This window comes from Hyla sarda, unplaced genomic scaffold (genome assembly GCF_029499605.1).
Source record: "Hyla sarda isolate aHylSar1 unplaced genomic scaffold, aHylSar1.hap1 scaffold_347, whole genome shotgun sequence".
In the NCBI taxonomy this organism is placed as follows: domain Eukaryota; kingdom Metazoa; phylum Chordata; class Amphibia; order Anura; family Hylidae; genus Hyla; species Hyla sarda.
In genome coordinates, this window is record NW_026610230.1 from 124,362 (window position 1) to 138,500 (window position 14,139).

Genomic DNA, 14,139 nt, shown 5'->3' on the forward strand with positions numbered 1-14,139 from the left:
ACCCTGTAAGGGGGTGGTGCACTGTACCCGAAGATACTGCCATATCGGGTCAATGCATAGGGCGACGGAAGCAAGCTTCGAAATCGGCCCCCGTTCTCAAAAATCCATTTAATATATGGTCCCCAGATAGGGGACGTATCAGATATTAAACTGATAAGAACAGATACTACACTTGATCTTAGCCAAAAGGCCGAGAAGCGATAACCGTGAAAGGGGCGGGCCCAACAAGGTCCCCTTCATGGGCACTATCACTGCTTGCTGTCAGGGAGGCTGCCAGACAATTTTCCATGCACACTCTGGGCTGGGGGGCAGTCAACCACCAGTACACACAGCAGAACCTAAACCCATACCATTATTGCTAAGCAGCAAGACAGGGGCCCATTGCACTCCCACGGGGCCTTTTTAAATGCAATCCATAACCCGGATTTGCCAGGAACCCTTCTTACTCCTCCTACTTGCATGTGACACTGGGCTTAGGATCTGCATAGGAAACACACACACAAGCACACACCTACCTTTGTTGCCTGCAGATGCCTCCTTGGCTGTCCCCAAACGGTATCAAACCAACACCCACGGGAAGCTGTAAGCATAGAGGACATGCCTGCACCCCATTGGACTTACCTGTGTGGGTTAAACCCGGGTTATTTGACAACCTATGGCGGTGATGGTTCTGCTCAGGCAGAGCAGTGCTGATGCTCCTCATAAAGCTGTCGCTGCTGTGAAGGTTCTAGGTGACATCACAAATCCCTATGGTTACATACACAACAAAGCTGGGTTGTTGTTGTTTACACTCTGCAAGGCCTGTGGAAGTGAGTGACATCATAGCACTGTAGTTCTGAGGGTTCTAGATGGATGCAACAATCTCCTGTTGCTTCTATGAAGGCCATAATAGACGACATCACCAAACAGCTCCATAGTCACATACACAGCAAAGGAGAGATGTTGTTTACACCTAGTGATGTCAGTGGTATTGAGTGACATCACAGCACAGTGCTAAGGCTCCTGGGCCTGGACACAGCAGCGGCTGCAATATCTCAACGGAGAATACGTTTATATATATGTGTGTGTGTGCGCGTATATATATATATATATATATATATATATATATATATATATTTCTCCGCCGAAATCACTTTTAAACCCATTTCCACCTTTTTTTCCCTTCTCTTCCTCTTACTTTTTTTTCACGTTTTTTTACGTTTTTCTCCTTTTCGCCTCTTTTCTGGGCGTATTATTCTTCTTTTTCTTCTTTTTTTTCGTCTAATGCATACCCCATCAGTGCAGCAATGCTTATTCAATACCGCCAGCAGATGGAGACACTGGGGGATAATTTTCTAAGGATTTATACTGATTTTTCCTGTCTGACTTTGTCGCACAGAAAGTTGCAGGCCAAATATGTGTGACATTTCTGCGACTTTAGCTTCTAGAGCATTTTTACAACATTATACATAGGTGCTGAATACATAAAAAGCGACTGTTCAGCGACAGACAAGTCGCATCGGCTGAAAGTAGGCCAGAATGTCAGTCCATGTTGGAGCAGGTTTAGATACAGTCTAAAGTATAGATCTCAAAGTCTGTGCACAGAATTTAGCAAGGGCCTCGCACCTTCTGATGCATCAGGTAGGTGCACAATAGCATAGCCTAACCCTCTGTACTTTGGTCTATATTGATGCGGGACATAGACAGCCAGCTGATGACCAATCCATTAGTGCAATGGATGGCTGGAAGCATTTGTCTTTGCCTTTGCAATACCACAGAAGCAATGCATGGTCAATGTACAGCAATGACACACCTGTGTGAACAGCCAGGAGACCCCCCCCCCATGTTATGTTACATAGTTACATAGTTAGTACGGTCGAAAAAAGACATATGTCCATCAAGTTCAACCAGGGAATTAAGGGGTAGGGGTGTGGCGCGATATTGGGGAAGGGATGAGATTTTATATTTCTTCATAAGCATTAATCTTATTTTGTCAATTAGGAACATTCAGCACCCACCCGCTATCAAGGCAGCTGCCTATCATGTCATGCCCTACCTGCACAGGTGTGCTGGCTACTCAAATGATCCAATTAAGGAGGCCATTTAGTCAGCAGCAGCAGAAGTCCTGTGCCTGGACGCTCCAACAGCGGCCAGACACAAGCAGAAGCAGCAGAAGCAGCAGCAGCAGCACCACCTTTTGTTTTTTGGCTGCAGCAGCAGCAAGGCCCACAGGGCTGGCTAGCTGGCTAGCCAGCAAGCAGGTAGCAATGAAAGTAGGAATCTTTCTTTTTAACCCTGTAAGGGGGTGGTGCACTGTACCCGAAGATACTGCCATATCGGGTCAATGCATAGGGCGACGGAAGCAAGCTTCGAAATCGGCCCCCGTTCTCAAAAATCCATTTAATATATGGTCCCCAGATAGGGGACGTATCAGATATTAAACTGATAAGAACAGATACTACACTTGATCTTAGCCAAAAGGCCGAGAAGCGATAACCGTGAAAGGGGCGGGCCCAACAAGGTCCCCTTCATGGGCACTATCACTGCTTGCTGTCAGGGAGGCTGCCAGACAATTTTCCATGCACACTCTGGGCTGGGGGGCAGTCAACCACCAGTACACACAGCAGAACCTAAACCCATACCATTATTGCTAAGCAGCAAGACAGGGGCCCATTGCACTCCCACGGGGCCTTTTTAAATGCAATCCATAACCCGGATTTGCCAGGAACCCTTCTTACTCCTCCTACTTGCATGTGACACTGGGCTTAGGATCTGCATAGGAAACACACACACAAGCACACACCTACCTTTGTTGCCTGCAGATGCCTCCTTGGCTGTCCCCAAACGGTATCAAACCAACACCCACGGGAAGCTGTAAGCATAGAGGACATGCCTGCACCCCATTGGACTTACCTGTGTGGGTTAAACCCGGGTTATTTGACAACCTATGGCGGTGATGGTTCTGCTCAGGCAGAGCAGTGCTGATGCTCCTCATAAAGCTGTCGCTGCTGTGAAGGTTCTAGGTGACATCACAAATCCCTATGGTTACATACACAACAAAGCTGGGTTGTTGTTGTTTACACTCTGCAAGGCCTGTGGAAGTGAGTGACATCATAGCACTGTAGTTCTGAGGGTTCTAGATGGATGCAACAATCTCCTGTTGCTTCTATGAAGGCCATAATAGACGACATCACCAAACAGCTCCATAGTCACATACACAGCAAAGGAGAGATGTTGTTTACACCTAGTGATGTCAGTGGTATTGAGTGACATCACAGCACAGTGCTAAGGCTCCTGGGCCTGGACACAGCAGCGGCTGCAATATCTCAACGGAGAATACGTTTATATATATGTGTGTGTGTGCGCGTATATATATATATATATATATATATATATATATATATATATATTTCTCCGCCGAAATCACTTTTAAACCCATTTCCACCTTTTTTTCCCTTCTCTTCCTCTTACTTTTTTTTCACGTTTTTTTACGTTTTTCTCCTTTTCGCCTCTTTTCTGGGCGTATTATTCTTCTTTTTCTTCTTTTTTTTCGTCTAATGCATACCCCATCAGTGCAGCAATGCTTATTCAATACCGCCAGCAGATGGAGACACTGGGGGATAATTTTCTAAGGATTTATACTGATTTTTCCTGTCTGACTTTGTCGCACAGAAAGTTGCAGGCCAAATATGTGTGACATTTCTGCGACTTTAGCTTCTAGAGCATTTTTACAACATTATACATAGGTGCTGAATACATAAAAAGCGACTGTTCAGCGACAGACAAGTCGCATCGGCTGAAAGTAGGCCAGAATGTCAGTCCATGTTGGAGCAGGTTTAGATACAGTCTAAAGTATAGATCTCAAAGTCTGTGCACAGAATTTAGCAAGGGCCTCGCACCTTCTGATGCATCAGGTAGGTGCACAATAGCATAGCCTAACCCTCTGTACTTTGGTCTATATTGATGCGGGACATAGACAGCCAGCTGATGACCAATCCATTAGTGCAATGGATGGCTGGAAGCATTTGTCTTTGCCTTTGCAATACCACAGAAGCAATGCATGGTCAATGTACAGCAATGACACACCTGTGTGAACAGCCAGGAGACCCCCCCCCCATGTTATGTTACATAGTTACATAGTTAGTACGGTCGAAAAAAGACATATGTCCATCAAGTTCAACCAGGGAATTAAGGGGTAGGGGTGTGGCGCGATATTGGGGAAGGGATGAGATTTTATATTTCTTCATAAGCATTAATCTTATTTTGTCAATTAGGAACATTCAGCACCCACCCGCTATCAAGGCAGCTGCCTATCATGTCATGCCCTACCTGCACAGGTGTGCTGGCTACTCAAATGATCCAATTAAGGAGGCCATTTAGTCAGCAGCAGCAGAAGTCCTGTGCCTGGACGCTCCAACAGCGGCCAGACACAAGCAGAAGCAGCAGAAGCAGCAGCAGCAGCACCACCTTTTGTTTTTTGGCTGCAGCAGCAGCAAGGCCCACAGGGCTGGCTAGCTGGCTAGCCAGCAAGCAGGTAGCAATGAAAGTAGGAATCTTTCTTTTTAACCCTGTAAGGGGGTGGTGCACTGTACCCGAAGATACTGCCATATCGGGTCAATGCATAGGGCGACGGAAGCAAGCTTCGAAATCGGCCCCCGTTCTCAAAAATCCATTTAATATATGGTCCCCAGATAGGGGGACGTATCAGATATTAAACTGATAAGAACAGATACTACACTTGATCTTAGCCAAAAGGCCGAGAAGCGATAACCGTGAAAGGGGCGGGCCCAACAAGGTCCCCTTCATGGGCACTATCACTGCTTGCTGTCAGGGAGGCTGCCAGACAATTTTCCATGCACACTCTGGGCTGGGGGGCAGTCAACCACCAGTACACACAGCAGAACCTAAACCCATACCATTATTGCTAAGAGCAGCAAGGACAGGGGCCCATTGCACTCCCACGGGGCCTTTTTAAATGCAATCCATAACCCGGATTTGCCAGGAACCCTTCTTACTCCTCCTACTTGCATGTGACACTGGGCTTAGGATCTGCATAGGAAACACACACACAAGCACACACCTACCTTTGTTGCCTGCAGATGCCTCCTTGGCTGTCCCCAAACGGTATCAAACCAACACCCACGGGAAGCTGTAAGCATAGAGGACATGCCTGCACCCCATTGGACTTACCTGTGTGGGTTAAACCCGGGTTATTTGACAACCTATGGCGGTGATGGTTCTGCTCAGGCAGAGCAGTGCTGATGCTCCTCATAAAGCTGTCGCTGCTGTGAAGGTTCTAGGTGACATCACAAATCCCTATGGTTACATACACAACAAAGCTGGGTTGTTGTTGTTTACACTCTGCAAGGCCTGTGGAAGTGAGTGACATCATAGCACTGTAGTTCTGAGGGTTCTAGATGGATGCAACAATCTCCTGTTGCTTCTATGAAGGCCATAATAGACGACATCACCAAACAGCTCCGATAGTCACATACACAGCAAAGGAGAGATGTTGTTTACACCTAGTGATGTCAGTGGTATTGAGTGACATCACAGCACAGTGCTAAGGCTCCTGGGCCTGGACACAGCAGCGGCTGCAATATCTCAACGGAGAATACGTTTATATATATGTGTGTGTGTGCGCGTATATATATATATATATATATATATATATATATATATATATATTTCTCCGCCGAAATCACTTTTAAACCCATTTCCACCTTTTTTTCCCTTCTCTTCCTCTTACTTTTTTTTCACGTTTTTTTACGTTTTTCTCCTTTTCGCCTCTTTTCTGGGCGTATTATTCTTCTTTTTCTTCTTTTTTTTCGTCTAATGCATACCCCATCAGTGCAGCAATGCTTATTCAATACCGCCAGCAGATGGAGACACTGGGGGATAATTTTCTAAGGATTTATACTGATTTTTCCTGTCTGAATTTGTCGCACAGAAAGTTGCAGGCCAAATATGTGTGACATTTCTGCGACTTTAGCTTCTAGAGCATTTTTACAACATTATACATAGGTGCTGAATACATAAAAAGCGACTGTTCAGCGACAGACAAGTCGCATCGGCTGAAAGTAGGCCAGAATGTCAGTCCATGTTGGAGCAGGTTTAGATACAGTCTAAAGTATAGATCTCAAAGTCTGTGCACAGAATTTAGCAAGGGCCTCGCACCTTCTGATGCATCAGGTAGGTGCACAATAGCATAGCCTAACCCTCTGTACTTTGGTCTATATTGATGCGGGACATAGACAGCCAGCTGATGACCAATCCATTAGTGCAATGGATGGCTGGAAGCATTTGTCTTTGCCTTTGCAATACCACAGAAGCAATGCATGGTCAATGTACAGCAATGACACACCTGTGTGAACAGCCAGGAGACCCCCCCCCCCATGTTATGTTACATAGTTACATAGTTAGTACGGTCGAAAAAAGACATATGTCCATCAAGTTCAACCAGGGAATTAAGGGGTAGGGGTGTGGCGCGATATTGGGGAAGGGATGAGATTTTATATTTCTTCATAAGCATTAATCTTATTTTGTCAATTAGGAACATTCAGCACCCACCCGCTATCAAGGCAGCTGCCTATCATGTCATGCCCTACCTGCACAGGTGTGCTGGCTACTCAAATGATCCAATTAAGGAGGCCATTTAGTCAGCAGCAGCAGAAGTCCTGTGCCTGGACGCTCCAACAGCGGCCAGACACAAGCAGAAGCAGCAGAAGCAGCAGCAGCAGCACCACCTTTTGTTTTTTGGCTGCAGCAGCAAGGCCCACAGGGCTGGCTAGCTGGCTAGCCAGCAAGCAGGTAGCAATGAAAGTAGGAATCTTTCTTTTTAACCCTGTAAGGGGGCACTGTACCCGAAGATACTGCCATATCGGGTCAATGCATAGGGCGACGGAAGCAAGCTTCGAAATCGGCCCCCGTTCTCAAAAATCCATTTAATATATGGTCCCCAGATAGGGGACGTATCAGATATTAAACTGATAAGAACAGATACTACACTTGATCTTAGCCAAAAGGCCGAGAAGCGATAACCGTGAAAGGGGCGGGCCCAACAAGGTCCCCTTCATGGGCACTATCACTGCTTGCTGTCAGGGAGGCTGCCAGACAATTTTCCATGCACACTCTGGGCTGGGGGGCAGTCAACCACCAGTACACACAGCAGAACCTAAACCCATACCATTATTGCTAAGCAGCAAGACAGGGGCCCATTGCACTCCCACGGGGCCTTTTTAAATGCAATCCATAACCCGGATTTGCCAGGAACCCTTCTTACTCCTCCTACTTGCATGTGACACTGGGCTTAGGATCTGCATAGGAAACACACACACAAGCACACACCTACCTTTGTTGCCTGCAGATGCCTCCTTGGCTGTCCCCAAACGGTATCAAACCAACACCCACGGGAAGCTGTAAGCATAGAGGACATGCCTGCACCCCATTGGACTTACCTGTGTGGGTTAAACCCGGGTTATTTGACAACCTATGGCGGTGATGGTTCTGCTCAGGCAGAGCAGTGCTGATGCTCCTCATAAAGCTGTCGCTGCTGTGAAGGTTCTAGGTGACATCACAAATCCCTATGGTTACATACACAACAAAGCTGGGTTGTTGTTGTTTACACTCTGCAAGGCCTGTGGAAGTGAGTGACATCATAGCACTGTAGTTCTGAGGGTTCTAGATGGATGCAACAATCTCCTGTTGCTTCTATGAAGGCCATAATAGACGACATCACCAAACAGCTCCATAGTCACATACACAGCAAAGGAGAGATGTTGTTTACACCTAGTGATGTCAGTGGTATTGAGTGACATCACAGCACAGTGCTAAGGCTCCTGGGCCTGGACACAGCAGCGGCTGCAATATCTCAACGGAGAATACGTTTATATATATGTGTGTGTGTGCGCGTATATATATATATATATATATATATATATATATATATATATACTCCGCCGAAATCACTTTTAAACCCATTTCCACCTTTTTTTCCCTTCTCTTCCTCTTACTTTTTTTTCACGTTTTTTTACGTTTTTCTCCTTTTCGCCTCTTTTCTGGGCGTATTATTCTTCTTTTTCTTCTTTTTTTTTGTCTAATGCATACCCCATCAGTGCAGCAATGCTTATTCAATACCGCCAGCAGATGGAGACACTGGGGGATAATTTTCTAAGGATTTATACTGATTTTTCCTGTCTGAATTTGTCGCACAGAAAGTTGCAGGCCAAATATGTGTGACATTTCTGCGACTTTAGCTTCTAGAGCATTTTTACAACATTATACATAGGTGCTGAATACATAAAAAGCGACTGTTCAGCGACAGACAAGTCGCATCGGCTGAAAGTAGGCCAGAATGTCAGTCCATGTTGGAGCAGGTTTAGATACAGTCTAAAGTATAGATCTCAAAGTCTGTGCACAGAATTTAGCAAGGGCCTCGCACCTTCTGATGCATCAGGTAGGTGCACAATAGCATAGCCTAACCCTCTGTACTTTGGTCTATATTGATGCGGGACATAGACAGCCAGCTGATGACCAATCCATTAGTGCAATGGATGGCTGGAAGCATTTGTCTTTGCCTTTGCAATACCACAGAAGCAATGCATGGTCAATGTACAGCAATGACACACCTGTGTGAACAGCCAGGAGACCCCCCCCCATGTTATGTTACATAGTTACATAGTTAGTACGGTCGAAAAAAGACATATGTCCATCAAGTTCAACCAGGGAATTAAGGGGTAGGGGTGTGGCGCGATATTGGGGAAGGGATGAGATTTTATATTTCTTCATAAGCATTAATCTTATTTTGTCAATTAGGAACATTCAGCACCCACCCGCTATCAAGGCAGCTGCCTATCATGTCATGCCCTACCTGCACAGGTGTGCTGGCTACTCAAATGATCCAATTAAGGAGGCCATTTAGTCAGCAGCAGCAGAAGTCCTGTGCCTGGACGCTCCAACAGCGGCCAGACACAAGCAGAAGCAGCAGAAGCAGCAGCAGCAGCACCACCTTTTGTTTTTTGGCTGCAGCAGCAGCAAGGCCCACAGGGCTGGCTAGCTGGCTAGCCAGCAAGCAGGTAGCAATGAAAGTAGGAATCTTTCTTTTTAACCCTGTAAGGGGGTGGTGCACTGTACCCGAAGATACTGCCATATCGGGTCAATGCATAGGGCGACGGAAGCAAGCTTCGAAATCGGCCCCCGTTCTCAAAAATCCATTTAATATATGGTCCCCAGATAGGGGACGTATCAGATATTAAACTGATAAGAACAGATACTACACTTGATCTTAGCCAAAAGGCCGAGAAGCGATAACCGTGAAAGGGGCGGGCCCAACAAGGTCCCCTTCATGGGCACTATCACTGCTTGCTGTCAGGGAGGCTGCCAGACAATTTTCCATGCACACTCTGGGCTGGGGGGCAGTCAACCACCAGTACACACAGCAGAACCTAAACCCATACCATTATTGCTAAGCAGCAAGACAGGGGCCCATTGCACTCCCACGGGGCCTTTTTAAATGCAATCCATAACCCGGATTTGCCAGGAACCCTTCTTACTCCTCCTACTTGCATGTGACACTGGGCTTAGGATCTGCATAGGAAACACACACACAAGCACACACCTACCTTTGTTGCCTGCAGATGCCTCCTTGGCTGTCCCCAAACGGTATCAAACCAACACCCACGGGAAGCTGTAAGCATAGAGGACATGCCTGCACCCCATTGGACTTACCTGTGTGGGTTAAACCCGGGTTATTTGACAACCTATGGCGGTGATGGTTCTGCTCAGGCAGAGCAGTGCTGATGCTCCTCATAAAGCTGTCGCTGCTGTGAAGGTTCTAGGTGACATCACAAATCCCTATGGTTACATACACAACAAAGCTGGGTTGTTGTTGTTTACACTCTGCAAGGCCTGTGGAAGTGAGTGACATCATAGCACTGTAGTTCTGAGGGTTCTAGATGGATGCAACAATCTCCTGTTGCTTCTATGAAGGCCATAATAGACGACATCACCAAACAGCTCCATAGTCACATACACAGCAAAGGAGAGATGTTGTTTACACCTAGTGATGTCAGTGGTATTGAGTGACATCACAGCACAGTGCTAAGGCTCCTGGGCCTGGACACAGCAGCGGCTGCAATATCTCAACGGAGAATACGTTTATATATATGTGTGTGTGTGCGCGTATATATATATATATATATATATATATATATATATATATATATATATTTCTCCGCCGAAATCACTTTTAAACCCATTTCCACCTTTTTTTCCCTTCTCTTCCTCTTACTTTTTTTTCACGTTTTTTTACGTTTTTCTCCTTTTCGCCTCTTTTCTGGGCGTATTATTCTTCTTTTTCTTCTTTTTTTTCGTCTAATGCATACCCCATCAGTGCAGCAATGCTTATTCAATACCGCCAGCAGATGGAGACACTGGGGGATAATTTTCTAAGGATTTATACTGATTTTTCCTGTCTGACTTTGTCGCACAGAAAGTTGCAGGCCAAATATGTGTGACATTTCTGCGACTTTAGCTTCTAGAGCATTTTTACAACATTATACATAGGTGCTGAATACATAAAAAGCGACTGTTCAGCGACAGACAAGTCGCATCGGCTGAAAGTAGGCCAGAATGTCAGTCCATGTTGGAGCAGGTTTAGATACAGTCTAAAGTATAGATCTCAAAGTCTGTGCACAGAATTTAGCAAGGGCCTCGCACCTTCTGATGCATCAGGTAGGTGCACAATAGCATAGCCTAACCCTCTGTACTTTGGTCTATATTGATGCGGGACATAGACAGCCAGCTGATGACCAATCCATTAGTGCAATGGATGGCTGGAAGCATTTGTCTTTGCCTTTGCAATACCACAGAAGCAATGCATGGTCAATGTACAGCAATGACACACCTGTGTGAACAGCCAGGAGACCCCCCCCCCCATGTTATGTTACATAGTTACATAGTTAGTACGGTCGAAAAAAGACATATGTCCATCAAGTTCAACCAGGGAATTAAGGGGTAGGGGTGTGGCGCGATATTGGGGAAGGGATGAGATTTTATATTTCTTCATAAGCATTAATCTTATTTTGTCAATTAGGAACATTCAGCACCCACCCGCTATCAAGGCAGCTGCCTATCATGTCATGCCCTACCTGCACAGGTGTGCTGGCTACTCAAATGATCCAATTAAGGAGGCCATTTAGTCAGCAGCAGCAGAAGTCCTGTGCCTGGACGCTCCAACAGCGGCCAGACACAAGCAGAAGCAGCAGAAGCAGCAGCAGCAGCACCACCTTTTGTTTTTTGGCTGCAGCAGCAGCAAGGCCCACAGGGCTGGCTAGCTGGCTAGCCAGCAAGCAGGTAGCAATGAAAGTAGGAATCTTTCTTTTTAACCCTGTAAGGGGGTGGTGCACTGTACCCGAAGATACTGCCATATCGGGTCAATGCATAGGGCGACGGAAGCAAGCTTCGAAATCGGCCCCCGTTCTCAAAAATCCATTTAATATATGGTCCCCAGATAGGGGACGTATCAGATATTAAACTGATAAGAACAGATACTACACTTGATCTTAGCCAAAAGGCCGAGAAGCGATAACCGTGAAAGGGGCGGGCCCAACAAGGTCCCCTTCATGGGCACTATCACTGCTTGCTGTCAGGGAGGCTGCCAGACAATTTTCCATGCACACTCTGGGCTGGGGGGCAGTCAACCACCAGTACACACAGCAGAACCTAAACCCATACCATTATTGCTAAGCAGCAAGACAGGGGCCCATTGCACTCCCACGGGGCCTTTTTAAATGCAATCCATAACCCGGATTTGCCAGGAACCCTTCTTACTCCTCCTACTTGCATGTGACACTGGGCTTAGGATCTGCATAGGAAACACACACACAAGCACACACCTACCTTTGTTGCCTGCAGATGCCTCCTTGGCTGTCCCCAAACGGTATCAAACCAACACCCACGGGAAGCTGTAAGCATAGAGGACATGCCTGCACCCCATTGGACTTACCTGTGTGGGTTAAACCCGGGTTATTTGACAACCTATGGCGGTGATGGTTCTGCTCAGGCAGAGCAGTGCTGATGCTCCTCATAAAGCTGTCGCTGCTGTGAAGGTTCTAGGTGACATCACAAATCCCTATGGTTACATACACAACAAAGCTGGGTTGTTGTTGTTTACACTCTGCAAGGCCTGTGGAAGTGAGTGACATCATAGCACTGTAGTTCTGAGGGTTCTAGATGGATGCAACAATCTCCTGTTGCTTCTATGAAGGCCATAATAGACGACATCACCAAACAGCTCCATAGTCACATACACAGCAAAGGAGAGATGTTGTTTACACCTAGTGATGTCAGTGGTATTGAGTGACATCACAGCACAGTGCTAAGGCTCCTGGGCCTGGACACAGCAGCGGCTGCAATATCTCAACGGAGAATACGTTTATATATATGTGTGTGTGTGCGCGTATATATATATATATATATATATATATATATATATATATTTCTCCGCCGAAATCACTTTTAAACCCATTTCCACCTTTTTTTCCCTTCTCTTCCTCTTACTTTTTTTTCACGTTTTTTTACGTTTTTCTCCTTTTCGCCTCTTTTCTGGGCGTATTATTCTTCTTTTTCTTCTTTTTTTTCGTCTAATGCATACCCCATCAGTGCAGCAATGCTTATTCAATACCGCCAGCAGATGGAGACACTGGGGGATAATTTTCTAAGGATTTATACTGATTTTTCCTGTCTGAATTTGTCGCACAGAAAGTTGCAGGCCAAATATGTGTGACATTTCTGCGACTTTAGCTTCTAGAGCATTTTTACAACATTATACATAGGTGCTGAATACATAAAAAGCGACTGTTCAGCGACAGACAAGTCGCATCGGCTGAAAGTAGGCCAGAATGTCAGTCCATGTTGGAGCAGGTTTAGATACAGTCTAAAGTATAGATCTCAAAGTCTGTGCACAGAATTTAGCAAGGGCCTCGCACCTTCTGATGCATCAGGTAGGTGCACAATAGCATAGCCTAACCCTCTGTACTTTGGTCTATATTGATGCGGGACATAGACAGCCAGCTGATGACCAATCCATTAGTGCAATGGATGGCTGGAAGCATTTGTCTTTGCCTTTGCAATACCACAGAAGCAATGCATGGTCAATGTACAGCAATGACACACCTGTGTGAACAGCCAGGAGACCCCCCCCCCATGTTATGTTACATAGTTACATAGTTAGTACGGTCGAAAAAAGACATATGTCCATCAAGTTCAACCAGGGAATTAAGGGGTAGGGGTGTGGCGCGATATTGGGGAAGGGATGAGATTTTATATTTCTTCATAAGCATTAATCTTATTTTGTCAATTAGGAACATTCAGCACCCACCCGCTATCAAGGCAGCTGCCTATCATGTCATGCCCTACCTGCACAGGTGTGCTGGCTACTCAAATGATCCAATTAAGGAGGCCATTTAGTCAGCAGCAGCAGAAGTCCTGTGCCTGGACGCTCCAACAGCGGCCAGACACAAGCAGAAGCAGCAGAAGCAGCAGCAGCAGCACCACCTTTTGTTTTTTGGCTGCAGCAGCAGCAAGGCCCACAGGGCTGGCTAGCTGGCTAGCCAGCAAGCAGGTAGCAATGAAAGTAGGAATCTTTCTTTTTAACCCTGTAAGGGGGTGGTGCACTGTACCCGAAGATACTGCCATATCGGGTCAATGCATAGGGCGACGGAAGCAAGCTTCGAAATCGGCCCCCGTTCTCAAAAATCCATTTAATATATGGTCCCCAGATAGGGGACGTATCAGATATTAAACTGATAAGAACAGATACTACACTTGATCTTAGCCAAAAGGCCGAGAAGCGATAACCGTGAAAGGGGCGGGCCCAACAAGGTCCCCTTCATGGGCACTATCACTGCTTGCTGTCAGGGAGGCTGCCAGACAATTTTCCATGCACACTCTGGGCTGGGGGGCAGTCAACCACCAGTACACACAGCAGAACCTAAACCCATACCATTATTGCTAAGCAGCAAGACAGGGGCCCATTGCACTCCCACGGGGCCTTTTTAAATGCAATCCATAACCCGGATTTGCCAGGAACCCTTCTTACTCCTCCTACTTGCATGTGACACTGGGCTTAGGATCTGCATAGGAAACACACACACAAGCACA

The 14,139-nt window shown here is 46.2% G+C and overlaps 7 non-coding genes across 7 annotated transcripts; all 7 read right to left on the bottom strand.

The window, feature by feature from the left end:
* Positions 1 to 11: 11 nt before the first annotated feature.
* LOC130331337 (U2 spliceosomal RNA) lies at positions 12 to 202 on the bottom strand. Its single transcript, XR_008874258.1, has one exon. It is a non-coding gene; the product is annotated as a U2 spliceosomal RNA (small nuclear RNA).
* Positions 203 to 2,282: 2,080 nt separating this feature from the next.
* LOC130331339 (U2 spliceosomal RNA) lies at positions 2,283 to 2,473 on the bottom strand. The gene has a single exon (XR_008874260.1). It is a non-coding gene; the product is annotated as a U2 spliceosomal RNA (small nuclear RNA).
* A 2,082-nt stretch (positions 2,474 to 4,555) lies between these two features.
* LOC130331289 (U2 spliceosomal RNA) lies at positions 4,556 to 4,747 on the bottom strand. The gene has a single exon (XR_008874225.1). It is a non-coding gene; the product is annotated as a U2 spliceosomal RNA (small nuclear RNA).
* Positions 4,748 to 6,826: 2,079 nt separating this feature from the next.
* LOC130331282 (U2 spliceosomal RNA) lies at positions 6,827 to 7,017 on the bottom strand. Its single transcript, XR_008874218.1, has one exon. It is a non-coding gene; the product is annotated as a U2 spliceosomal RNA (small nuclear RNA).
* A 2,078-nt stretch (positions 7,018 to 9,095) lies between these two features.
* LOC130331340 (U2 spliceosomal RNA) lies at positions 9,096 to 9,286 on the bottom strand. Its single transcript, XR_008874261.1, has one exon. It is a non-coding gene; the product is annotated as a U2 spliceosomal RNA (small nuclear RNA).
* Positions 9,287 to 11,373: 2,087 nt separating this feature from the next.
* On the bottom strand, positions 11,374 to 11,564 carry LOC130331341 (U2 spliceosomal RNA). Its single transcript, XR_008874262.1, has one exon. It is a non-coding gene; the product is annotated as a U2 spliceosomal RNA (small nuclear RNA).
* Positions 11,565 to 13,642: 2,078 nt separating this feature from the next.
* On the bottom strand, positions 13,643 to 13,833 carry LOC130331342 (U2 spliceosomal RNA). The gene has a single exon (XR_008874263.1). It is a non-coding gene; the product is annotated as a U2 spliceosomal RNA (small nuclear RNA).
* Between the last annotated feature and the right edge of the window lie 306 nt (positions 13,834 to 14,139).